This window comes from Ursus arctos, chromosome X, assembly GCF_023065955.2.
Source record: "Ursus arctos isolate Adak ecotype North America chromosome X, UrsArc2.0, whole genome shotgun sequence".
In the NCBI taxonomy this organism is placed as follows: domain Eukaryota; kingdom Metazoa; phylum Chordata; class Mammalia; order Carnivora; family Ursidae; genus Ursus; species Ursus arctos.
This window is the reverse complement of record NC_079873.1, coordinates 62992410-63019045: the sequence shown is the minus strand read 5'-3', so window position 1 is coordinate 63019045 and position 26636 is coordinate 62992410. Positions and strand designations below refer to the sequence as shown.

At 36.1% G+C, this 26636-nt stretch overlaps 1 protein-coding gene across 1 annotated transcript in view; it reads right to left on the bottom strand.

The window, feature by feature from the left end:
• Positions 1-26636, bottom strand: part of GPR174 (G protein-coupled receptor 174) — a 62560-nt gene that overhangs the window by 25934 nt on the left and 9990 nt on the right. The window contains exon 3 of the mRNA XM_057312715.1: positions 10136-10228. The gene's annotated coding sequence lies outside the window, so the exon portion shown is untranslated. The remainder of the gene's footprint in view (positions 1-10135; positions 10229-26636) is intronic.

The window sequence follows — 26636 nt, the reverse complement described above, 5'->3', positions numbered from 1 at the left end:
AAAAACAAATGCTATGTGGTTTCACTCATATATGGAATTAGAAAACAAAACAAAGGAACAAAGGGAAAAAAGAGAGAGAGAGGCAAATGAAGAAACAGACTTAACTATAGAAAACAAACTAACCATTACTGGAGGGCAGTAGGGTGGGGTGTTGGTTCAATAGATGATGGGGATTAGGGAGTACACTTGTGATGAGCATTGGGTGCTATATGGAAGTGTTGGAATCACTATATATTGTACACTTGAAACTAACATTACACTGTATGTTAACTCTCTGGACTTTAAATAAAAACTTTTTAAAAAATAAAGAGTATTTAGAGTGCCCCCCAATAAAGAAATGAGGGCCCAGATAAATTGACTTTCCCATGGTCACACAGAGACATCCAATGGCAAAGATGGAACAAGAACTCAAGACTTCTCACTCTTTTTTTTTCTGGCACTTTTTCTTTCTTTCTTTTTATTTATTTATTTATTTATTTATTTATTTAATTTTAATGTTTTTTTATTATATTATGTTAGTCACCATACTGTACATCCCTGGTTTTTTATGTAAAGTTTGATGATTCATTAGTTGTGTATAACAACCAGTGCACCATGCAATACATGCCCTCCTTAATACCCATCACCAGCCTATCCCATTCCCCCACACCCCTCCCCTCTGAAGCCCTCGGTTTGTTTCTCAGAGTCCATAGTCTCTCATGCTTCATTCCCCCTCCTGTTTACCCACCTTTCTTTTTTCCTTTCTTCTCCTACCGATCTTCCGAGATAATGCTAAGTGAAATAAGTCAAGCAGAGAAAGACAATTATCATATGGTTTATCTCAACTATGGAACATAAGAACTAGGAAGACTTCTCACTCTTAATCTAATATGATTTTCATTACACTAAAGTTGCTTTGCTATAACTAATTAAAAAAAATTTATCACAATTTTTATTTTCAAATCAATGTTACCTTCAAATGGCCACTTTGCAAAACTATATGCTTAGCTTACTGATGCTGTGTCTTGATATTCTCATAACTTATTCTATGGAATTATCTTTGAGACTGGTTTGAGCTAATCAAGAAAGAGAGAGAGAGACAAACAAACCATAAAGCGGATTTTTAACTGTAGAGAACAAACTGAGGGGTGCCAGAGGGGAGGTGAGCTGGGAGGATGTGTGAAATATGTGATCGGAATTAAGGAGGGCACTTGTTGTGATGAGCACTGGGTGTTGTATGTAAGTGATGAATCATTGAATTCTACACCTGCCACTAATATTACACTGCATGTTAACTAACTGGAATTTAAATAAAACCTTGGAAGAAAAAAATGAGTCTTCCCACAGTATGGTCGTATCTTCTCATACTTTGCTTTTGACCAAAAATGGTGTAATTTTGTTCGTTTATTTTGTTTTTGTACTCTTTTCTTTTTATTATGTTATGTTAGTCACCATACAGTACATCATTAGTTTTTGATGTAGTGTTCCATGATTCATTATTTGTGTATAACACCCAGTTCTCATTACAACATGTGCCCTCCTTATTACCCATCACCACGCTACCCCATCACCTCCACCTCCTCCCCCCTGGAACCCTCGGATTGTTTCCTGGAGTTCATAGTCTCTCATGGTGATCCTTAACTTCATTGTTCAGGCTTTGTTCTGAATGACTTTTGACTATTTCCCAAAATCAACTACCCTTGAAACACAAGGATTCGTTACCACAATAATTATTCTAAAGTATGTGATGCTGGTTCTGAGTAGAATTCTAAAGGAAAATTACAAAATTTTCCTAAACAGTAGGAGTATAAATATAATAAGCATGTATCCTTTCAAAATGACACCTTAGGAAAAGCAAACTCACTTGGATGCTTGCTTTCTGATAAGCTTATTTTTTAAATTAATAGCACTATGGGGGAGTCCCATGTTCTAAAAGTTTCAATGCATTGATTGGGTCCAGAATGGTAATGTATGTGTAAGTGTGTTGTGTTTGTGTTTCTTGGGTGATTTTTCATAAATGTAGAGGTTCCTGATAGTACTATTCATCCTCCCAGGCAAAGGAGATTCCCTAGAGATGAATACCTTGCCATGATATGTAGAATATGTTGATGCCATAGTTGGAAAGGTTATGAAAGTAATAAGGAAGTCAGTTAGAGGCAGGGCTAAGGCAAAAACAAGGCAGATCAAAACAATGTTGTGAAGAAGATCAGATGAACCCAGAAACAGTCTACATAGGAGGCTAAGAAGAGAAGCGGTGGGGAAAAAGGGGGTTAAAGAAGATTCAAAGTTGAAACTTTGAGTTATTAGTGATATCAGTATTGTTCCCAATATTAGGAAGGACAGGGAAAGAGAAGGGTCTTGGTTTTAGACAAATTTAGAATTGCTAGCAGTTTGTTTTAATCTTTCTCTTATCTCATGTGCGAAGCCTTATCTAAGTGATTCATGTATGGATAGATAGATGATAGGTAGGTAGGTAGATGGATAGAGAGATAGATAGATAGATAGATAGATAGATAGATAGATAGATAGATAGATGATAGATAGAGATAGTTAAGGGCCATTAACAGAACAAACGATGGAAGTGCATAACCATTTGAAGGGATCTTAAAATAAAAATAACCAGACTTCACGTATTTGCAATTACTCTGTCACTGATGTCAACTGTTGATAAAACAATGGACTTTCCAAACTGTTAGAGTTATTACCCCAGTCACTTTGCACTTGACATATATTTGTGTTGTAAGTAGGGGGGGATCTGAACTCAAGCCATTTGCCATCTCTTAGACCTAAATTTTATTCATTTAACACTTGTTAAAATGTTACAAAGAAAACAGGGGTAAATACGATAAACTCAACCTAAATGCCTCTCAAGAAGTGGGTAGTCACCTACTTTTCATTCCAGTGAAATCTAGTCGTTAAAAGCCAACCAAATATTGCAAATAATGCTATTCATTGAGGAAAAAAACTTTTTATTTTGTTACCAGTTTTGGTTTAGAAATAGCTTCTCTCTTTAGTCTTTTGCAAGATGCATTTAAGGGGAAAGAATTAAAAATAAGAAGATACCAAGCTCATGACTAAATTAGTCCTAAACTCACCATAGGCCAAACTGATTCCCTAGGCTTACAGATAAGTCCACCTTTAATTTTTGAGTAGTTCATAACATAGAGAGGTAAGTGATTAACCTATTTCAGAAACAAAAGTGAGCAAACCAACAGGTAACTTTAATAAGAAAAAGTATGATTTTTTTCAACTGCAGGTTTTGGAGACCAGTGACCATTCAACACACTTTCAGGTACTTGGTGATTCCCCTTGTTATGGTGGGGGTGGGACTTGTCATTTCCTGCTATAGGAAGGCAGCAGGCTGTGGTAGAGAAAGTAAAAATAGTACCACATTGCCTCAAATTGTGCTTTACTCCATTTTGGTGTGTGAATGGAAGGGTGATTTTTTTTTTAACCTGACTTGATTTTATTTGTACTTCCTTTGATACTAATACAATGTGACTAAATGTATATTCTGAAGAGTTATAATTTAAAAAAACCAGTGACTGTATTTTGAGTTGTGCATTCTGCCTTAGTTCACAGCTTGCAAATAAAAATGGTAAATTTGTAGTTGGACAATTTTTTAAATGCTAAATGGACAAAGAGCTTATGAGGCCAGTTTCTCTGAAGATGTGTTTTCTTTTTGATTGTTTCCAAAATTTCTTCAATTTGATTCCCAAATATGTAAATGAATACATTGTAATTATTTCAGGGGAAACCATGAAGGAAATCCTAATCAGTTCACTGGGATGGCAATGAACATTTAAAGTCGCCTCATGTCATTATATCATTATCAATTAGTACCTATATGTTTGTTATTAATTGAGATTTTTTGAAAGAGAGAGAGAGCATGCTTGAGTGGTGGGGAGGGGCAGAGGAAAAGGGAGAGAGAGAATCCTAAGCAAGCTCAACACAGTGTGGATCCAGATGTGGGGCTTGATCTCACAACCCTGAGATTATGACCTGAGCTGACATCAAGTGTTAGACACCTAACCAACTGAGCCACCCAGGCACCCATTTGTTACTAATTGTTTTATATATGTGGGTGCTCTCATATTAGGTGCATAAATATTTACAATTTTTAGATCCTCTTATTAGATTTTACCCTTTGTTATTATATAGGGCCCTTCTCTGTCTCTTGTTATAGTTTTTTTTTTTTTAAGTCTTATTTGTCTACAATAAGTATTACTGCTCAGGCTTTCTTTTGACATCCATTTGCATGATAAAGGTAGGTGTCCTTAGGTCTAAAATGAGTCTCTTTTAGGCAACATGTGGATTGTTTTTTTTTTTTTAATCCATTATGACACCTCATGTTTTGTATTGGAACATTTAGTCCATTGATATTCAAAATAATTATTGATATGCATTTGTAGACTTTCTTACTTGCTTTATCATTGTTTCTGGAGTTTTTTTCTCATCCTTTCTTGTCTTTGTCACTTTTGGTCTCTTCTTTGCACTTAAAGAATTACCGCGAATATTTTTTGCAGAGTTGGTCTACTGGTCATGAATTCCTTTAGTTTTTGTTTTTCTGGGAAACTCTTCAATTCTTTTTCTATTCTAAATGATAGCCTTGCTGGATAGAGTATTCTTGCTGCAAATGTTTCCCATTCAGCCATTTGTCATATAATGTGACTCCCTCTGGCTTGCCAAGTTTGTTTTGGAACATCTTCAGCTAGCCTTAATGGTTTTCTTCTGTAAGTTAGGGACTTCTTTTGTTTTGCTACTTTTAAGATTTTTTTTTCTTTATCATTATATTTTGGAAATTTAATCACAATATATCTTGGTGTTGGCCTGCTTTTGTCAGTTTTGATGGGAGTTCTCTGTCCCTCCTGGATCTCATTGTGTGTTTCCTTCTGAAGATCAAGGAAGTTTTCAGCTATTATTTCTTCAAATAAACTTTCTGCTCCCTTTTCTCTCTCATCTTCTTCTGGGACTCCTATAAAATGAATGTTATTATGTTTGATGGAGTCACTGTGTTCCCTAAATCTACTCTTGTATTGCATAATTCTTCTTTCTCTCTTTGTTCAGCTTGATTACTTTCCATTACTTTGTCTTGTAGGTTATTTATTCATTCCTCTCTTTTTCCCAGCCTGCTATTCATTGCATCAACCCTGTTTCTAATCTCATTTATTGCACTCTTCATCTCTAAAACCTTTTCAACTCTTTTGTCTCTGTGGTAAGGGTCTCAGTGATGTCTTCTGTTCTCAAGCCCATTGATTATCCTCATGATTGTTGCTTTAAATTCTCCATCAGATGTCTTACATATATCTCTTTGGCTTAGATCTCTGGCAACGGCCTTGTCTTGTTCTTTCATTTGGGATAAATCCCTCCATCTTCACATTTTGTCCAAATCTCTGCCATCTTCTGTGTGTTAGAAAGGCCAGTTATGGGATGTCTGGGTGGTTCATTTGGTTAAGTGTCTGCCTTCAGCTCAGGTCATGATCTCAGGGTCCTGGGATTGAGCCCTGCATTGGGATCCCTGGTTGCAGGGAGACTGCTCAACCTCTCCTCTCTGCTTATGCTTTCTCTCTCTCTCTCATTCTAAAATAAATAAATAAGATCTTTAAAAAGAAAGGAAGAAAGGAAGAAAGGAAGAAAGAAAGAAAGGCAAGTTATGTCTCCTGCTCCTGAAAATAATGGCCTTATGAAGATGAGGTCATGTAGTGCTCATGTCCTGGTGCTTCAGAGTGTGTCACCAGTGTGTGCTGTGTGCACTCTCCATTTTTTTTTTTGATGCTGTATCCTTCAGGCCACTCATCTGCAGAAGTTCTCCTTGCCTGCTGTGGGCAGTGTTTCATACTTGGCCTGAATGTGGCAAGTTTTAACTAGTTGTGCTCTGGTCTACTTGTGAAATGAGACCTGTCACCACCTCCTCTGGAATTGAGGCCCTGTAGAGCTCTCTGGTCTGGAGAAGTGGTGTGTTCAGGGGCTGGTGCTGATGTTCTGGGTGAGGGGTCTGTCGTGGTGGGAATGAATCAAGTTATTGAGAAAAGCACTCTCATAAGATCACAGGGTTTTGGGTCTGTTGTATGTAAGTTAGGCAGTCAGCATGAGTGCTGTGGTGCTTCTTGCTCGTGGCTCTATGTTTATACTGAGGGTCAGGGGACGTAAATGGTGCCAGCCAGCTCCTTTGTTCCCAGTGAGGTGTGTCAATGAATGCAGCCTCTCAGGGACATGTTCTAGGAAGAGTGAATAATCTCCCCACTTTTGCCCCAGGCACTCTTCAGGTTACTGTTTACACACTGTCTGCCCTTGGATTGCTTTCCTGACTTCTCTCCAGGAGAAGTGCAGTGCCCTCCAGGCTCTGACCTGGCTGGCATCAACCAAGCCTGCTGATGTTTAATACTCCAGGCTTTAAGCTGGGCTGTTTGCAAGAACTCATGGAAGTCAGCCTCTCTCATTTTCCAAGCCAATGTCTTTGGGCAAACATTCTTCTACATTCCACTGTGTGCTTCTCTCTCTCTCTCTCACTCTTCTCTGTGACCATGGATCCTTTCCCTCTGTAGCACTTGCAGTCCGTTTCTCTTCTAAACCATATCTCCATGCTTCCTAAATTCTTCAATGTGGTCTCTTCTCTTCCTTTAGTTGTAGAGTTTGTTCTGTCAGTCTTCAGATCTATTTCTGGGGTATTAATATGATTTGATAGTTATCTAATTGTGTTCCTAGGATGAGGCAAGCCTAGGGTCCTCCTACTCTTCCTCTCTTCCTCCCTCATTTCTTCTTTGAAATGGGTAGATTAAACCAAATAACTTTTATGGGCAATTTTAGCTATAATATTGTATTATTTTACTTCCAGGTTTTAAATAGCCCTGGTATTCTATGCCATATTTGTGTGTGGATGCATATATAATTATTGCATAATATACAAATATTTTATAAATAATGAGACATCATTTGTAGTTGACAAGAACATGGAAATCTGGAGCCAGTCTGCCAGAGGGGAGGTGGCTGGGAAGATGGTTAAAATAGATAAAGGGGATTAAGAGGTACAAAGTTCCAGTTATAAAATAAATAAGTCATGGAAATAAAAAAGACAGTATAAGTAATATAGTCAATAATATTGTAATAACTAACATTGTATAGTTACAGTGACTATAGTTATCACAGTGAGCATTGAGTAATGCGTAGAATTACTGACACAATATTTTATACATCTGAAACTAACATAGCATTGTATATGCATTACGCTTCAATAAGAAGAAATTCAGACTCTGCCACTGACTAGCTGTGTGACTTGGGCAAGTTACTTAAACATTTCCATGTCTCGATTGCTTCATCTGTAAAAAGAGGTAATAGTGCCTACCTCTATGAGTATTTAATGAGTTAATATTTCTAAGGTTTTATAGTAAGTGGTATGTAAATACGTCCTTAAAAATGAACAAATTCTGGGGCACCTAGGTAGCTCAGTTGATTAAGTGTCCAACTCTTGATTTCAGCTCAGGTCATGATCTCAGGGGCCTGGGATTGAGCCTCATGTCATGCTCTGTACTCAGTGGGGAGTCTGCTTGAGAGTCTCTCCCTTCCCTCTGTGCCTACCCCCACTCACATTATTTCTCTCTCAAAAAAATAAATCTTTAAAAATGAGCAAATTCTTAGCATTTTACACAGTGTAAAATAACTATATGCATATCTAACTGTTGTGGCCAAAGACTGAATGCAGACTAATGTCTTCAGGAGGAAATCATTAGAAGAAATTACATGTTTTTTCATGGATATCTTTTTTTTTATTAGTAAAAATTTCTATTGTTGTTTGTTTTGTTTTGCTTTTTTTTTTTTTTTTTTTGGCTAGTAGTAATAGTTAAGTATTTTTCTTTCTCTCTCAAGCCTGAGGTTGTATCATGATTAGGGACTTCTATGCCTATTAATAAGTAAAAATGCACTTGAATTTCCCCAGTTAACTTGACTTTTATATCACAATAGGAACTCAGGTTCAACTAGCACTTTCATTTTTTAATACCTCCAATGGAGGTATAGTATTTTACTTGGGACAAAAGGTGATTATTTTTTACAAAGGAAGCATGCCATGTAGGCTACCCCACTTATTATTAATCCCTAATTTATGAGTGTTGCAAATATAATGTGCTTCAGACCGGCACCTAATTTTTTTTTTCTTCTTGTCTCACTGAGCTCTCATCCTGATTACATCAGGGAAAAAGTCTCAAGTAGTCTTGAACAGAGGTTCTTTCCCTTTTTATGAGAAAGTACAACTAGAAAGAGGAGATAGAATTGTTTCAATTTTGCTTCCAGATATTCATAAATCCATATACTAAATACTTAAGTTAAACATACACATATTCACATACAGATAACATGAGCACTCAAAGGAGTTGGGTTAGTTATTAAAATCCTGACCTCCTGGGTAGGGGTATAAGTGAATGTGAGCATATTTAGGGTCTTTTTTTTTCCTCCACGTTTAAGTGATATATGCCATCATTTTGCCCCTGATTTTTTTTGAAGTATAATCAGCATGCAGTGTTATATTAGTTTCAGGTGTGTAATATAATGATTCAATAACTCTACACATTACTTAGTGTTCATCATGATAAATGTTCTCTTAATCTCGTTTATCTATTTCACATATCCCCTCATCTACCTCCCCTCTTGCAACCACCAGTTTGTTCTCTGTATCTAAGAATCTGTAGTTTTGTTGTTGTTGTTTGTTTTTTTATTTGTTTGTTTTGTTTCTTTTTAAACTCTTTTTAGAAGTAGAGAGAGTGTGTGTGTGTGAGTGAGGGGGTGGTCAGAAGGAGAGGGAAAGAGAATCTTAAGCAGGCTCCACACCCAACATGGAGCCCAATGCAGGGCTCAATCTCAAGACCCTGAGATCATGACCTGACCTGAAATCAAGAGTCAGATGCCACTCAGGTACCCCTGTTTCTTTTGTTTCTTAAATTCCACATGTGAGTGAAATCACATGGTATTCGTCTTTCTCTGATTGACTAATTTTGCTTAGTGTAATACTGTCTAGGTCCATCCATGTTGTTGTAAATGGAAAGATCTCATTCTTTTTGATGGCTGAGTAATATTCATATATATATATATATATATATATATATATATATATATATATATATTGGATTATCCATTCATCTATCAGTGGACACTTGGGTTGCTTCTGTAATTTGCCAGTTGTTAATTAAACCACTTGGATTACACCAAAATAAACAGCTTTTGCACAGCAAAGGAAACCATCAACAAAATAAAAAGGCCATCTACTGAATGGAAGAAGATGTATGCAAATGATGTATTCAATATTCCATTAATATGCAAAATATATAAAAAATGCATACATCTCAACAGCAAAAAACTCACAAATAATCTTATTGAAAAATGGACAGAGGACCTGAATAGACATTTTTCCAAAGAAGACATACGAGTGACCAACAGACACATGAAAAGATGCTCAACATCACTAAGCATCAGGGAAATTCAAATCGAAGCTACAATGAGATATTGCTCCTGCTATTTTTTTAAAATGAGCTTAAGTATTAGACATGTCCTCCTAAAATAATTAGATATCTAAGCTGGTGCTTCAATAATACCTTTCTTCTAAGAATAGACATCTAGAAAAAGAAGCCAAAAGAAACAAAAAACACTCCCCTCTCTCCAAAATCTGCATCTTCCAAATCTGCTCTTAACCTAAGGTTCAATAACTTTTAAACTTACCAATCAATAGACACTTGCCTATTATTCATGTGATTCACTTACAACTACTCTATTATTCCTTCTCAGTAAATGGCATCCCCTTACTCAATGCACACATATTACTCTCTACTATATGACTAGAGTGGAGAACGTGTGCTGAGTGATATTTATTTATGTATTTGTGTTTGCTTAATAAATAAAGTCAGGGTCAGTATGATTCTTTTTTCCTTTTGCCTCAGTTTCCAATATGACTCAACAAGACAATATTTAAAAGAATATCACATTCTACCAAATACTTCAGAAACAGTAGCCTTTCATGTTCTATAAGATTACATTCATTGACTGTAAGACCCTGGTCATTATCTCATAATCTATCAATGGACCTGCAAATGTAGGAGGGGTGACTGGTGAGGGCTCTCAGTCCACTGTTCACAGAGTGAAAAAATGGAATCAGGATTATTTGAGTACCTACTTTTTTCTCCAATGGTGGTGAAACTCCTTAATCATAGCAACAGGGTCTTCTGAAGAAGCCATGGGGAATCTGGCTGGTTTAATTCATTTATGCCTGAAAAAAAAAAACAGAAGAGCAGTGGTCAAGTGCAGCATGAAGAATAGTCTCAGAGAGGGCTGGGATATTTCAGCAGATCAATGCTGAGACCACAAAAATGGATTATCATGGGTACAAATATTACAGAGAGAGTTATACTTAGCTGGTGGTGGTAGCAAAGTTGAGTGGGAATCCCTTTACCATCTGACATTTTTTTTTGACTTGGCAGCCTTTGGAAAGGGTGAGAGATTATAAGAATGTCAGTGGCAGGGTTTACATGTCACTCCTTGGTCACAAGGAGCTCTTAACTCTGACTGACTAGCCTGGAAAAATTCCACGGCTTCTAGTCAAACACAACACGGTTGGAGGATAGAAACTGACTTGTTCTCAGGTGGGGATTTTTTTTTCTGAGTTCTCATAACCACAACTGCTTCATTGATTAATGAATACACACAGAAAGAGATTCAAATGGCCACTGGTTGTCAGCACAGCTGATACTGAGATAGATTAACTTCTACAAAAAAAAAAAAAAAAAAAACCTGCCTTGCAGGTACCCTTGCAATGCTTGTAGATGTTTTCTTATATGGGGTAATTTAGGTATATCAAAAACCATACTTCATTCCTTTCTGCTCCATGTTGCATAATGATCTCTTGCCTGGGCTTGCCACCTTGCCTTATCCCATTATAGATTCAGTCCTTTAAGGTACTTTGTCTTTAAGAATTTCTTTTTTTTTCTAATGGCTTGTATTTTTTCTTTTTTTGAGAGAGAGAGAGAGAGAAGAGAGAGAGAGAATGCATGAGTGGGGGAGGGAGGAGCAGAGGGAGAGAGAGAATCTTAAGCAGGCTCTACCCTGACCATGGAGCCCAATGTGGGGCTCAGTCTCGGGATCTGAGATCATGACTCGAGTCAAAATCAAGAGTCAGATGCTTAACTGAGTGAGCCACCCAGGAGTCCCTCCAAGAATTTCTTAATAAATGAAAATACTTCAAGGAGGATTTTCACACTAACCCATTAACTGTAGTCAATAAGATATGCTAGCTTTCACCTTAGACAGTGGACAGAATGAAATATACAAATAGAGATTCATTTTACTTTGTGGGAGAAAGCAAGTAAAGGAACATAGATGGGGACAGTCTTAGGTGGTGTAATATATTAGTATAACCAGAGAAACCAGATTATATCCTAAGTGTTAGCAGAGAATTCTACAAAAAGGAGGAGTGGGCAGGAAAGATAGAAGGCACACAACCAACATAATAGCTTCCACCTAAACCAATTTGTGTCAAACTAGTCTTTTTAAGAATCTTTTCTCATCTAGACTGCAAGCTCTTTGGGAAGGGGGCTCCTTTCAAAGAGACTAGAGTTTGAATACCAGCTTCAGTTGGGAGATCTTGAACTACTTGCTTTCTGCTCTCCTCCTTGCCCTGACTCAGTTTATTCCTCTTGTACAATGAGTACAATAATGTATACTCCTAGAGTGTGTTGTTAAGATTACATAAGATATCCCAAGTAAAAGCCAGTAAAACAGTGCTTAGCACATAATAGATGCCTAATACATGTCATTTGTCTTTTTCTTCCGGCCTCCAACATATATTAAAGAAGATGTTTGGTACACAGGGACTTCTCAATAAATGCTTTAAAAAGACTCAATGAAGGAAAAGTTAGTTGTGAAGATAAAATAGACTACTGTAACCAAAAGGCATTCCCAGGGTCTTCAGAATCCATAGTAGTCTGTTATGTGGGCTAGGAAAGAAAACCCAGACAGAAAATTACAAACTAACAAAGTTATGATCCCTACTGGTACTTTGTTGTGTGTGAAGGCATAGCCAGAACTATCCAAGTCCCATCTGAGTGGGACAAATATATGAAGACAAACTAGAGCAATAGTTCATAGGGACAGAATTCAGTGACTGAGCAGTGTCACAGACTAATTATAAACATCATCAGGCAAATCCAGCTGGAGACAAACAGATTTTATTGAAGTAATGAACATTCCCAGGCACTTTTTTTCAAGGCTTTTTAAATTATATTTCATGAACAAAAGTCATGTAAGATATCAAAAAAAAAGGGTTTTAGTTTGTGGGTCTCTTCATCAATTTCTTTTAGAAAAGCCATATACCCCAAAACTATTCTGTGTTACTTGCTAGGTTTTCAACTCCCAAAACAGGTCACATTTATTATGCAAATGGAAACAAAAAAAGTGTGGTAGCAGTATTCATATCAAACAAAATAGACTTTAAATATATTTATTTATTTATTTATTTATTTATTTATTTATTTATTTATTTACTTTAGAGAGAAAGAGAGCACATGCATGAGCAGAGGGAGGGGCAGAGGGAGAGAGAGAGTCTTAAGCAGATTCCTCCCTGAGCACAGAGTCTTATGCAGGACTTGATCCCATGACCCTGAGATCATAACCTGAGCCAAAATCAAGAGATGGAGCTTAACCAACTGAGCCACCCAGACTCCCCAAACAAAATAGACTTTAAAACAAAGATTTCAACAAGAGACAAGAGGTATTATTATAATCATAAAGGAAATAATCAAACAAGAAGAAATATCAATTGTAAATATTTATGGACTCAACATGGAAGCACCCAAAGACATAAAGTAAGTATTAACAGACATGAAGGAAAAACTCCATAATAACACATTAATAGTAGGGGACTTTAACATTACACTTTCATGAATGGATAGATCATCCAGACAGAAAACCAACAAGGAAACAGTGGCTTTGAATGACACATAGGAACAGATGAACTTAACATATATTCAGAACATTTCATTCAAAAACAGCTGAATGCACATTCTTTTCAAGTGCATATGGAACAGTTTTCAGAATAGATCACATGTTAGGCCACAAAACAAGTCTCAGTAAATTTAAAAAATGTTGAAATCATATCATATTTCTTTTTCAACCACAATAGTATGAAACTAGAAATAAATGACAAGAAAAAATCTAGAAATAACAAATACATGGAAACTAAGTAACATGTTAGTAAACAATTAATGGGTCAATAAAGAAATTAAGGAGGAAATCAAAAACATATGTGGAGAGTAACGAAAATAAAAGCACAATGGTCCAAAATCTTTGGGATGCAGCAAAAGCTTTTGTAAGAAAGAAGATTACAACAATACAGGCCTACCACAAGAATAAAAAAAAAATTCTCAAAAAAGCAACCTAACCTTATACCTAATGTGCTAGATAAATAACAAAATAAAGCCAAAAGCCAGTAGAAGAAGGGAATAATAATCAGAGTAGAAATAAATGAAATAGAAACTAAAATAACAGTAGAACAGATCGATAAAACTAGGAGCTGTTTCTTTGAAAAGATTAACAAAATTGATAAACCTTTGGCTAAAGGTTAATATTAAAGGTTATTATTTAATGCTGCAAAGGACTCAAATAATAAAATCAGAAATGAAGGAGAAATAACAACTGACACTACATAAATAAAAATAATTATAAGAATATGACAAAATATTATATGCCAACAAATTGTTCAACCTAGAAGAAATGAATACATTCCTAGAAACATGTAACCTTCCAAAACAGAATCTGGAAGCAATGAAAAAATTGAACAGGCAGATTACTAGTTATGAATTGAGTAAGTAATCATAAATTCACAACAAACAAGAGTCCAGAAACTTCACAGGTGAATTCTACCAAACACTTAAACAGTTAATACCTATTCTTCCCAAAGTATTCCAAAAAACTGAAGAGTAAGGAAGGTTTCAAAATGCATTCTATAAGGCCAGCATTACCCTAATAACAAAAACAGATAAAGACATTGCAAAAAAAAAATAAAAGAAAGAAGAAAGAATGAAATAAAATAAAGAAAAGAAAGAAAGAGAAAGAAAACTACAGACCTCTAATGAACATAGATGCAAAAATCCCCAACATAGTATTAGCAAACCAAGTCCAATAATGCCTTAAAAAATCAATCACCATGATCAAATGGGGTTTATTTTTGGGATACAAATATGTTTCAATATTCTCAAATCAATGTGATATATCACATTAATAAGAGAAAGGATAAAAACCACGTGATCATCTCAATACATGCAGAAAAAGTATTTGGCAAAGTATAACATCCATTCATGAAAAAACTCTCAACAAAGTAGGCATAGAGGGAAAATACCTCAACATAATGAAGGCCATATATGAAAAACCACAACTAACATCATACCTAATGGGGGAAAACTGAGTTTTTCCTTTGAGGTCAAGAAGAAGACAAGGATATCCATTCTCACCACTTTTATTCAACATAGTACTGGAAGTCCTAGCCACAGTAATCTGACAAGAAATAATAAATAAAAGGCATCCAAACTGGTAAGGAAGAAGTAAAACTGTTACTATTTGCAGATGACATGATACTATATATAGAAAACCCTAAAGACATAAAAAGATTCCATGCTCATGGATTGGAAGAATAAACATAGTTAAAATGTCTATGCTACCCAGAGCAATCTACACTTTCAATGCCATCCCAATCAAAATACCAATGACATTTTTCAAAGAACTGGAACAAACAATCTTAAAATTTGTGTGGCATCACAAAAGACCCCGAATTGCCAAGGAAATGTTGGAAAAGAAAAACAAAGCTGGGGGTATCACGTTGCCTGATTTCAAGTTATAATACAAAGCTGTGATCACCAAGACAACATAGTACTGGCACAAAAACAGGCACATAGATCAATGGAACAGAATACAGATTCCAGAAATGGACCCTCAACTTAATGGTCAACTAATCTTTGACAAAACAGGAAAAAATATCCAATGGAAAAAAGACAGTCTCTTCAATAAATGGTGCTGGGAAAATTGGACAGCTATATACAGAAGAATGAAACTCGACCATTCTCTCACACCACACACAAAAATAAACTCTAAATGGATGAAAAACCTTGATGTGAGACAGGAATCCATCAAAATCATAGAGGAGAACCTAGGTAGTAACCTCTTTGACATCATCCACAGCAACTTCTTTCATGACAGGTCTCCAAAGGCAAGGGGAAAAAAAGCAAAAATGAACTTTTGGGACTTCATCAAGATAAAAAGTTTCTGCACAGCAAGGAAACAGTCAACAAAACAAAGAGGCAACCCACAGAACGGGAGAAGATATTTACAAATGACGCTGAAGATATAAGGCTTGTATTCAAGATTTATAAAGAACTTCTCAAACTCAACACCCAAAAAATAATCAAATCAAAAAATGGCCAGAAGATATGAACAGACAGTTTTCCAAAGAAGACATACAAATGGCTAACAGACACATGAAAAAATATTCATCATTAGCCATCAGGGAAATTCAAATCAAAACCACATTGAAATACCAGCTTACATCACTTAGAATGGCAAAAATTGACAAGGCAAGAAACAACAAATGTTGGAGAGGATGTGGAGAAAGGGGAACCTTCTTACACTGTTGGTGGGAATGCAAGTTGGTACAACCACTTTGGAAAATAGGGTGAAGGTTCCTTAAAAAGTTAAAAATAGAGCTACTGTATGATCCAGCAATTGCACTACTGGGTATTTACCCCAACGATACAGATGTAGTGAAAATAAGGGGCACATGCACCCCAATGTTCATAGCGGCATTGTCCACAATAGCCAAACTATGGAAGGAGCTGAGATGCCTTTCAACAGACGAATGGATAAAGATGTGGTTCATATATACAATGGAATATTACTCATCTATCAGAAAGAATGATTACCCAACATTTGCATCAACATGGATGGAACTGGAGGAGATTATGCTAAGTGAAATAAGTCAAGCAGAGAAAGACAATTATCATATGGTTCACTTATTTGTGGAATATAAGGAAGAGCAGGGACATCAGTAAGAGAAGGAAGGGAAAAATGAAGAGGGGGTAAACAGAGGGGGAAATGTACCACGAGACACTATGGACTCCAGGAAACAAACTGAGGGGTTTAGAGGGGATGGGGGTGGGTGGGTTGGCGAGCCCCATGAAGGTGTTAAGGAGGGCACATATTGCATGGAGCACTGGGCATTATATGCAAACAATGAATCATGGAACACTACTTCAAAAACTAATGGTGTACTGTATGGTGACTAACATACTATAAAACAAAAACCAAAAAAAAAAAAAAAGAATGTGGATGAAGATTGTGCGAATTTAGATGTGTAGAGTAGTAAGATACATAATAGCAAAACATCAGAAATCCAAGTACACGATATTTAAGGAATGCTGATAAAGGGAAATATTAGACAGATATTAAAAATAATGTGAACAACAACAAAAAAAGAAAACCCTAAAGATACTACCAAAAAACTACTAGAACTATTACATGAATTCAGTAAAGTTGCAGAAAAGAAAATAAACAGAAATCTGTTGCACATTTATACACTAATAATGGAGTAGAAGAAAAAGAAATTAAGAAAAGAATCCCATTTACAATTGTATCAAAAATAATAAAAAACCTAGGAATAAAATTACCGAAGAAGGTGAAAGACCTATACTCTGAAAACTATAAAACACTGCAATTACCATATGGTTTTACTCATATGTGGAACATAAGAAATAGAGCAGAGGACCACAGGAGAAGGGAAGGAAAGCTCAATGGGAAGAAATCAGAGAGGAAGACAAACTATGAGAGACTCTGGACTCTGGGAAACAAACTGAGGGTTACAGAAGGGAGGAGGGTGGGAAGATGGGGTGACTGGGTGATGGGTATTAAGTAGAGCATGTGTTGGGATGAGCACTGGGTATTATATGCAACTAATGAATTATTGAAGACTACACAAAACCTTATGACGTACTATATGTTGGCTAACTGAACATAATGAAAAAATTTTAAAAATTAAATTAAAAAACTGTAAAACATCGATGAAAGAAATTGAAGATGACACAAAGAAATGGAAAGACATTTCATGGTCATGGATTGGGAGACCCAATATTATTAAAATTCCCATACTACCCAAAGAAACCTATACATTTAATGCAATCCCCATAAAAAAATAGTATTTTTCATAAAACAAGAACAAACAATTCTAAAATTGGCATGAAACCACAAAAGACCCTAAATACCCAAAGCAGTCTCAAAAAAAGAAGAACAAAACTGTAGGCATCATAATCCCAGATTTTAAGACATACCACAAAGCTGTAATAATCAAAACAAATGGTATTGGGACAAAAATAGATACAGAGATCAGTGGAGCAGAACAGACAGCCCAGAAATAAACCCACACATTGTTAATTAAGCTATGCTAAAGGCAGCAAGAATATACACTGGCAAAAAGTCTCTTCAACAAATGATGTTGAGAAAACTGGACAGCTATATGCAAAAATAAAATAATAAAATAAAATAAAATAGGACCACTTTCTTACACTACACACAAAAATAAGCTGAAAATGTATTACAGAACTAAATGTAAGACTTGAAATTATAGCAATCCTTGAAGGAAATATGGACAGTAATCTCTTTGACATGCGCCATAGAAACATTTTTCTAGATGCATTTCATCTGGCAAGTGAAACAAAAGTAAAATTAAATTGTTGGGACTACACCAAAATAAAAGGCCTATACACAGTGAAGGAAACCATCAACAAAATAAAAAGGCAACCTAGTGAATGGGAAAAATTATTTGTAAATGATATAACCAATAAGGGATTATATTCAAAATATATAAAGAATTTATACAACTGAACACCAAAAAAAAATGATCTGATTAAAAAATGGGCAGAGGACCTAAATAGACATTTTTCCAAAGAGGACATACAGATGGACAGCAGACACATGGAAAGATGCTCAACATCACTCATTATCAGGGAAAAACAAATCAAAACCACAATAAGATATCATCTCACACATGTCAGAATGGCTAAACTCAAAAATACAATAAATAACAAGTGTTGCTGAGGATGTAGAGAAAAATGAACACTCGTGCACTGTCAGTGGGACTTCAAATTGGCACAGCCACTATAAAAAACAGTGAAGTTCCTCAAAAAATTAAAAATATATTTACCATAAGACCCAGTAATTCCACTACTGGGTATTTGCCCAAAGAAAATGAAAACACTAATTCTAAAAGATATATTTATCCTTATGTTTATTGCACCATTATTTACAATAGCCAAGATATGGAAGCAACCCAAGAGTCCATCCTCAGATTAATGGATAAAGAATTGGTATGGAATGGGATATTGCTCATCCATAAAAATAATGTGATCTTGCCATTTGCAACAACAATAATGGACCTGGAAGGTATAATGCTAAGTGAAATAAGTCAGGCAGAGAAAAACAGTGTCTCTATTTTTAAGTTCAAAATGACTGAAATTTGATCAGTGGATTTATACTAATGTATTCATGACCAAGAACTAGAAGACATTATCCAGGACCTTCACAGAGACCACGCAGGCACTTGCCTAGTAGTCTTCTTTTAAATCATATGGTTTCACTCATTTATGGAACATAAGAAATAGGAAGATCAGTAGGAGAAGGAAGGGAAGAATGAAGGGGAGGGTAACCAGAAGGGGAAATGAACCATGACAGACTGTGGACTCTGGGAAACAAACTGAGGGCTTCAGAGGGGAGAGGGTGGGGGAATGGGACAGGCCGGTGATGGGTATTAAGGAGGGCATGTATTGCATGGTGCACTGGGTGTTATACGCAAATAATGAATCATGAAACACTACATCAAAAACTGGGGTTGTACTGTATGGTGACTAATATAACAAAATAAAAATTATAAAAAAATAAAAATAAAAATAAAAATATATATAAATCACTCATGAGAACCATCATAGACCCAAGCTAAAAGGAGGGTGGTACAATGGGAGGAGAGTAGGAGAGGGGTTTTAACCAAGATCCACCTTTTAAATCTTATACTAAACTTGCTTATCAGCCTACACATGGAGTAAATAATTCAACAAGTTCAGTCAGCACAAACTTGAGTACCTGGAGTGGTATTTTTTTCTTTTGTCAATATGCTCTTTTCATTGATAAGCCTAATGATGACATAGGTAGTAATTCAATAAGCATTTTTTTTTCATTTTTTGTAATTTAAATTAAATTACCCAACATATAGTACATCATTAGTTTCAGATGTACAGTTCAATAATTCATCAGTTGCATATAACACCCATGGCTCAGCACATCACGTGCCCTCCTTAATGCCTATCACTCAATTACCCCATACCCCCCTCCAGCAACCCTCAGTTTGTTTCCTATAGTTAGGAGTCTCTCATGGTTTTTCTCCCTCTCTGATAACTTCCCATTCAATTTTCCCTCCCTTCCCCTATGATCTTCTGTGCTGTTTCTTATATTCCATCAATGAGCCTTATCACATTTTTTCAATTGATGGTAGAACTGATTGAACATTTTAAATAAATATTAGATTTTATTAATCTTTATTAATAATCTAGTAATCTCTATTAATGCTTTAGTCTTAAGAAACAAGGTAACTGAGGCCTAAAGAAAGTAAGGTATTCATTCTTTTTTTAAAAAGATTTATTTACTTATTTGAGAGAGAGAGAGCTTCAGTGGGAGGGGAGAGAGGGAAAGGGAAGGAAAACTCAAGCAGACTCTGACTTGGGGCTCAATCTCACAAGCCTGAGATCATGACCTGAGCCAAAATGAAGAGTCGGACACTTAACTGACTGTGCCACCCAGGTGCCCACAGTTTTCATTATTAGTTATATAGCAACTTAATGGCAGAGCCAGGACTAGAACCTAAGTTTTAATTCCAACTGTACATATGTGAGCAAATATTTCTCTTCCCATATAGTCAGACCATTTGGATGTAAACGTTGTTTATGTTATTAAAGGCTGTCAATTTTTAAATCACCAATGTACAAATCACTGAAAACACATGTCCTTCATTTTGCTTTCTGCAATGACATGGTAACCAGTGTTCTTGCTATGTGCATAAAAACATTAACACTTATTCCTTCTTTTTCTCCATCTCTCTCTCTCTCTCTCCCCACCCCCACATATAGAAACACAGACATAAAGACATGTATTTTTACTGGCATGCAAGACTGGAAGAAAGTAACTAAAATAGGACAAATGTTCTTTTTCTTGGCCAGCCCCTTTCCTGCTCCTACAGTTTATTAAATTATCAGTTTAGGAAAAAGGAATTCAGTGATGAGATGAGCAAAAACGTGTTGTAAATCAAGTTACTGTGCGAGATGCCACTGGAGACATAGCCTTTCTTCTTGAAAACTTATAGACTTTGTTTTTCTTTTTCAACATTTCCTTGGTGATTCAGGGTCTTTTCTGGGTCCATACAAATTTTAGGATTGTTTGTTCCAGCTCTTTGAAAAATGCCGTTGGTACTTTGATCAGAACAGTGTCAAAAGCATAGATTGCTCTGGGCAGCATAGACATCTTAATAATGTTTATTCTTCCATTCCACGAGCATGGAATGATTTTCCATCTTTTTCTGTCTTCCTCAATTTCTTTCATAAGTGTTCTGTAGTTTCTAGAGTATAGATCCTTTACCTCTTTAGTCAGGTTTATTCTTAGGTATCTGTTGGTTTTTGGTGCTATTGTAAATGGAATTGATTCCCTAATTTCTCTTTCTACTGTTTCATTGTTAGTGTATAGGAAAGCAAGTGATGTCTGTGCATTGATTTTGTATCCTGCCACATTATTGGATTGCTGTATGAGTTCTAGTAATTTGGGGGTGGAGTCTTTTGGGTTTTCCACATAAAGTATCATGTCATCTGAGAAGAGAGAGAGTTCAACTTCTTCTTTGCCAATTTGGATGTCTTTTATTTCTTTTTGTTGTCTTATTTCTGATGCTAAGACTTCTAGTACTATGTTGAACAATAGTGGCAAGAGTGGTCATCCTTGTCGTGTTCCTGATCTTAAGGGAAAAGTTCTCAGCTTTTCCCCATTGAGAATGATATTCACTATGGGCTTTTCATGGTTTTTATGAAATTGAGGAATGTTCTCTCTATCCCTACACTCTGAAGAGTTTTAATCAGGAAAGGATGCTGTATATTTTCAAATGCTTTTCTGCATCAATTGAGAGGATCATATGGTTCTTGTCTCTTCTCTTATTAATGTGTTCTGTCATATTGATTGATTTGCAAATGTTGAATCATCTTGCATCCCAGGAATAAATCCTACCTGGTCTGTTTGGATAATCCTTTTAATGTACTGTTGGATCCTGTTGGATAGGATCTTGTTGGGAATTCTGGCATCCATATTCATCAGGGATATTGGTCTGTAATCTACATTTCCTGATTTCAAGCTATATTACAAAGATGTGATCACCAAGACAGCATGGTACTGGCACAAAAACAGACATATAATCAATGGAACAGAATAGAGAGCCCAGATATGAATCATCAACTCTATGGTCAACTAATATTTGACAAAGCAGGAAAAAATATCCAGTGGAAAGAAGACAGTATCTTCAATAAACGGTGCTGGGAAAATTGGACAGCTATATACAGAAGAATGAAACTCAACCATTCTCTTACACCATACACAAAGACAAACTCTAAATGGATGAAAGACCTCAATGTAAGACAGGAATCCATCAATATCCTAGAGGAGAACATAGACAGTAACTTCTTTGACAGCAGCCACAGCAACTTCTTTCAAGACACAACCCCAAAGGTAAGGGAAACAAAAGCAAGAATGAACTTTTGGGGCTTCATCAAGATAAAAAGCTTCTGCACAGCAAAGGAGACAGTCAACAAAACAAAGAGGCAACCCACAGAATGGGAGAAGATATTTGCAAATGACATATTAGATAAAGGGCTGGTATCCAAGATCTATAAAGAATGTCTCAAACTCAACACTCAAAAAACAAATAATCCAGTCAAAAAATGGGCAGAAGACATGAACAGATACTTCTCCAAAGAAGACATAGGAATGGCTAACAGACACATGAAAAAATGTTCAACATCATTAACCATTAGGGAAATTCAAATCAAAACCACATTGAGATACCACCTTATACCAGTTAGAATGGCAAAAATTAACAAGAAAGAACACAACAAATGTTGGTGAGGATGTGGAGAAATGGGAACCCTCTTACATGGTTGGTGGGAATGCAAGTTGGTACAGCCACTTTGGAAAACAATATGGAGATTCCTTAGAAATAGAGCTACCGTATGACCCAGCAATTGCACTACTGGACATTTACACCAAAGATACAGATGAGTGAAAATAAGGGACACATGCACCCCAATGACATAGCAGCAATGTCCACAATAGCCAAACTGTGGAAGGAGCTGAGATGTCCTTCAACAGACAAACGGATAAAGACATGGTTCATATATACAATGGAATATTACTCAGCCATCAGAAAGGATGAATATCTACTATTTGCAACATGGATGGAACTGAAGGGGATTATGCTAAGTGAAATAAGTCAAACAGAGAAAGACAATTATCATATGGTTTCACTTATATATGGAACATAAGGAATGGCATGGAGGACATCAGGAGAATGAAGGGAAAAATGAAGTGGAAAGCAATTAGAGGGGGAGTCGAACCATGAGAGACTGTGGACTCTGGGAAACAACTGAGGGTTTCAGACAGGTGGGTGTGGGGGTTGGGTTAGCATGGTCATGGGTATTAAGGAGGGCATGTATTGCAATGAGCACTGGATGTTATACGCTAACAATGAAGCAAGGAACACTACACCAAAAACTAACGAAGTACTGTATGGTGACTAAAATAGCACAATAAAAAATAAAAATTAATTAATTAAAGGAAAAGAAAACTTTTATACTGGCAGAAGTGGACAATACACAAAACAAGAGAGAAATGAGTAAAATCAATTGCTTAATTGAACAAGCCAAATGTTAAGCTCTATAGAATGCTGCCATATATTTAGGTTAAAAACCCACCATAGTTCTTGATGTGGTTGGGGCATTATATATGACTTTTCTAAAAGCAGTGATTTCACTAGTTCATAAAACTCATACTTGTCTTTCCCGTTTTTTCAACTTTAAGCCTTATAACAATTCTGTTCATCATAAGCATTTTAAGGTGAAAGCTTGACCAAGCATAATGGTCCCATGCACTGAAGGAAATCTGACAGGCAAAAGGCAGGTGTTACCTAACTTTCCCAGTATAATTTCAATCTAATTGCACATGGCATTTTGCAAATTTTACAGAGGAATTCTGAACAAAGTAATGTGAAGTACCTATTTGGTATTTGCATGGTGAGTAATACCTCTGAGAGAGAGGTGCCCTCAATCACACTATTCTCACAAGTAGAGAAACTGAAAAATGAAGATGCTTACTTTCTTGTTCAGGTTTATGCCTCTAGCTATTCCCCAAAAAGCATAAATTGAAGCTCAAGCTTCTGATTAGTGCTTGCTGAAAATATGATTTAGAACAGAGTTCAGGGATGCATGTCCCAAGACCTTTCCTCTACTTCCTCTTGGTTAAGAGAGGAGGGCAGGGTGCAGAGAGCAGGGGGACATGGAGAATAACCAACATTATCAGGAGACAGACTATCCTAAACCATTCTGTGGGTTGCCTCTTTGTTTTGTTGACTGTTTCCTTTGCTGTGCAGAAGCTTTTTATCTTGATGAAGCCCCAAAAGTTCATTCTTGCTTTTGTTTCCCTTACCTCTTGGTTAAAAATGGAGGGCAGGGTGCAGAGGGCAGGGGGACATGGAGAATAACCAACATTATCAGGAGACAGACTATCCTAAACCTTGTACCTGTTTGTTTGTTTGTTTGTTTGTTTGTTTCCCAGAGTTCTGTAGCTGATAAGGTCAGATGGTTACAACACTGAGGTCCTAAACTTAAGTATGTGAGATAAATTTCATTAACTTTCTCTTTAATACAGCCATATATTGTATTCTGAACCTGTGACAAGATCCTGTAACTCCAAATCTTTGGTCCGAAGGAAAAAAAAGATGATTCATAAATACGAATAGAAATTTACTTTCTCTTCTTTTTTTATTTTTTATTTAAATTTTAGTTATTTAACATATATGGTAAAATTGGTTTCAAGTGTACAATTTAGTGATTCATCACTTATGTATAACATCCAGTGCTCACCGCAAGTACCCTCCTTAATACACATCACCCATTTAGCTCATTCCTTGCTCACCTCCATCCATCAATGCTCAGTTTCTTCTCTATAGTAAAAAGTCTCTCAAGGTTTGCTTCCCTCTTTCTTTTCTTTTCCTTCCCCTATTTTCTTTTGTTTTGTTTCACTTATGAGTGAAAGCATATGGCATTTTTCTTTCTCTGGTATTTAACTTATTTCACTTAGTATAATACACTCTAGCTCCATGCATGTCATTGCAAATGGCAAGATTTCATTCTCTTGGATGGCTGAGTAATATTCCATTGTGTGTGTGTGCATCGGTGTGTGTGTGTGTGTGTGTGTGTGTGTGTGTGTATCACTTATTTATCCATTCATAAATGAACATTTGGGGTCTTTCATTAATTTGGATATTGTTGATAGTGCTGTTATAAACATTGGGGTGCATGTGCCCCTTCAAATCTGTATCTTTGTATCCTTTTAATAAATATCTAGTAGTGCAATTGCTGGGTCATAAGGTAGCTCTATTTTTAACTTTTTGAGGAACCTCCATAATGTTTTCCAGAGTGACTGCACCAGTTTGCATTCCCACCAACAGTGCAAGAGGGTTCCCCTTTCTCCACATGATCACCAGCACCTGTTCTTTCCTGTGTTGTTAGTTTAAGCCATTTCGATAGGTGTGGGGTGATACCTCATTGTGGTTTTGATTTGTATTTCCCTGATGCTGAGTGATGTTGATCATCTTTTCATGTGTCTGTTAACCATCTGGAAGTCTTCTTTGGAAAAATGGCTATTCATGTCTTCTGCCCATTTCTTAACTTGATTATTTGTTTTTTGGGTGTTGAGTTTGGTAAGTTCTTTATAGATTTTGAATACTAACCCTTTATCAGATATGTCATTTACAAATGTCTTCTTGCATTCTGTAGGTTACCTTTTAGTAGTTTTGATTGTTTCCTTTGCTGTGCAAAAGCTTTTTATCCTGATAAAGTCCCAGTGGTTCATTTTTGCTTTTGTTTCCCTTGCCTCTGGAGAGGTATCTAGTAATAAGTTGCTATGGCTGAGATGAAAGAGGTTGCTGTCTGTGTTCTCCTCTAGGATTTTGATGGTTTCCTGTCTCACATTTAAGCCTTTCATCCATTTTGAAATTATTTTTGGGTATGGTATAAAAAAGCGTCTCACTTTCATTCTTCTGTGTGTTGCTGCCCAGTTTTCCCAACACCATTTGTTGAAGAGACTGTCTTTTTTCCATTGGATATTCATTCCTGCTTTGTTGAATATTAGTTGACCATCAATTCATGGGTCCAGTTTTGGGTTTTCCATTCTGTTCCATTGATCTATGTGTCTGTTTTTGTGCCAGTACCAAACTCTCTTGGTAACTACAGTTTTGTAATATAGTCTGAAGTCCAGACTTTTAATGTCTGCACCTTTGCTTTTCTTTTTCAAGATTGCTTTGGCTATTTGGGGTTTTCTGTGTTTCCACAGAAATTTTTGGATTGTTTATTCTAGTTCTGTGAAAAATGCTGGTGGTATTTTGATAGGGATTGCATTAAATGTGTAGATTGCATGGGAGTTAAAGAATATTCTACTAAAGAATGAAGGATAAACCAGGAAATTAAAGAAGAAATTTAAAAAAATACATGGACTCAAATGAAAATGAAAACATGACAGTCCAGAACTTTTGGAATGCAGCAAAGGTGGTCATAAGAGGAAAGTATATAACAATACAGACGTACCTCAGGAAGCAAGAAAAGTCTCAAAGACACAACCTAAACTTATACCTAACGGAGCTAGAAAAGGAACAGTAAATAAAGCCTAAAGCCAGCAGACTAAGGGAAATAATAAAGATTAGTGCAAAAATTAATGATATAGAAACAAACAAACAAAAAACCCAGTAGAACCGATCAACGAAACTGAGACCTGATTCTTTTAAAGAATTAATAAAATTGATAAAACCCTAGCCAGACTTATCAAAAAGAAAAGAGAAAGGATGCAAGTAAATAAAACCATGAATGAAAGAAGAGAGATCACAACCAACACCGCAGAAATACAAACAATCATAAGACAATATTATGAAAAATTATATGCCAACAAACTGGCAATCTGGAAGAAATGGATAAAATCCTAGAAATGTACAAACTACCAAAACTTTAACAGGAAGAAACAGAAAACTTGAACAGACACATAACAGGCAAAGAAATTTAATCAGTAATCAAAAATCTCCCAACAAACAAAAGTCCAGGGCCAGGTGGCTTCCCAGAGGAATTCTACCAGACATTTATTTATTTTTTTAATTATAATAATATTTTTATTATATTATGTTAATCACCATACAGTACATCCCTGGTTTTTGATGTAAAGTTCGATGATTCATTAGTTACATATAACACCCAGTGCACCATGCAATACGTGCCCTCCTTACTACCCATCACCAGCCATAT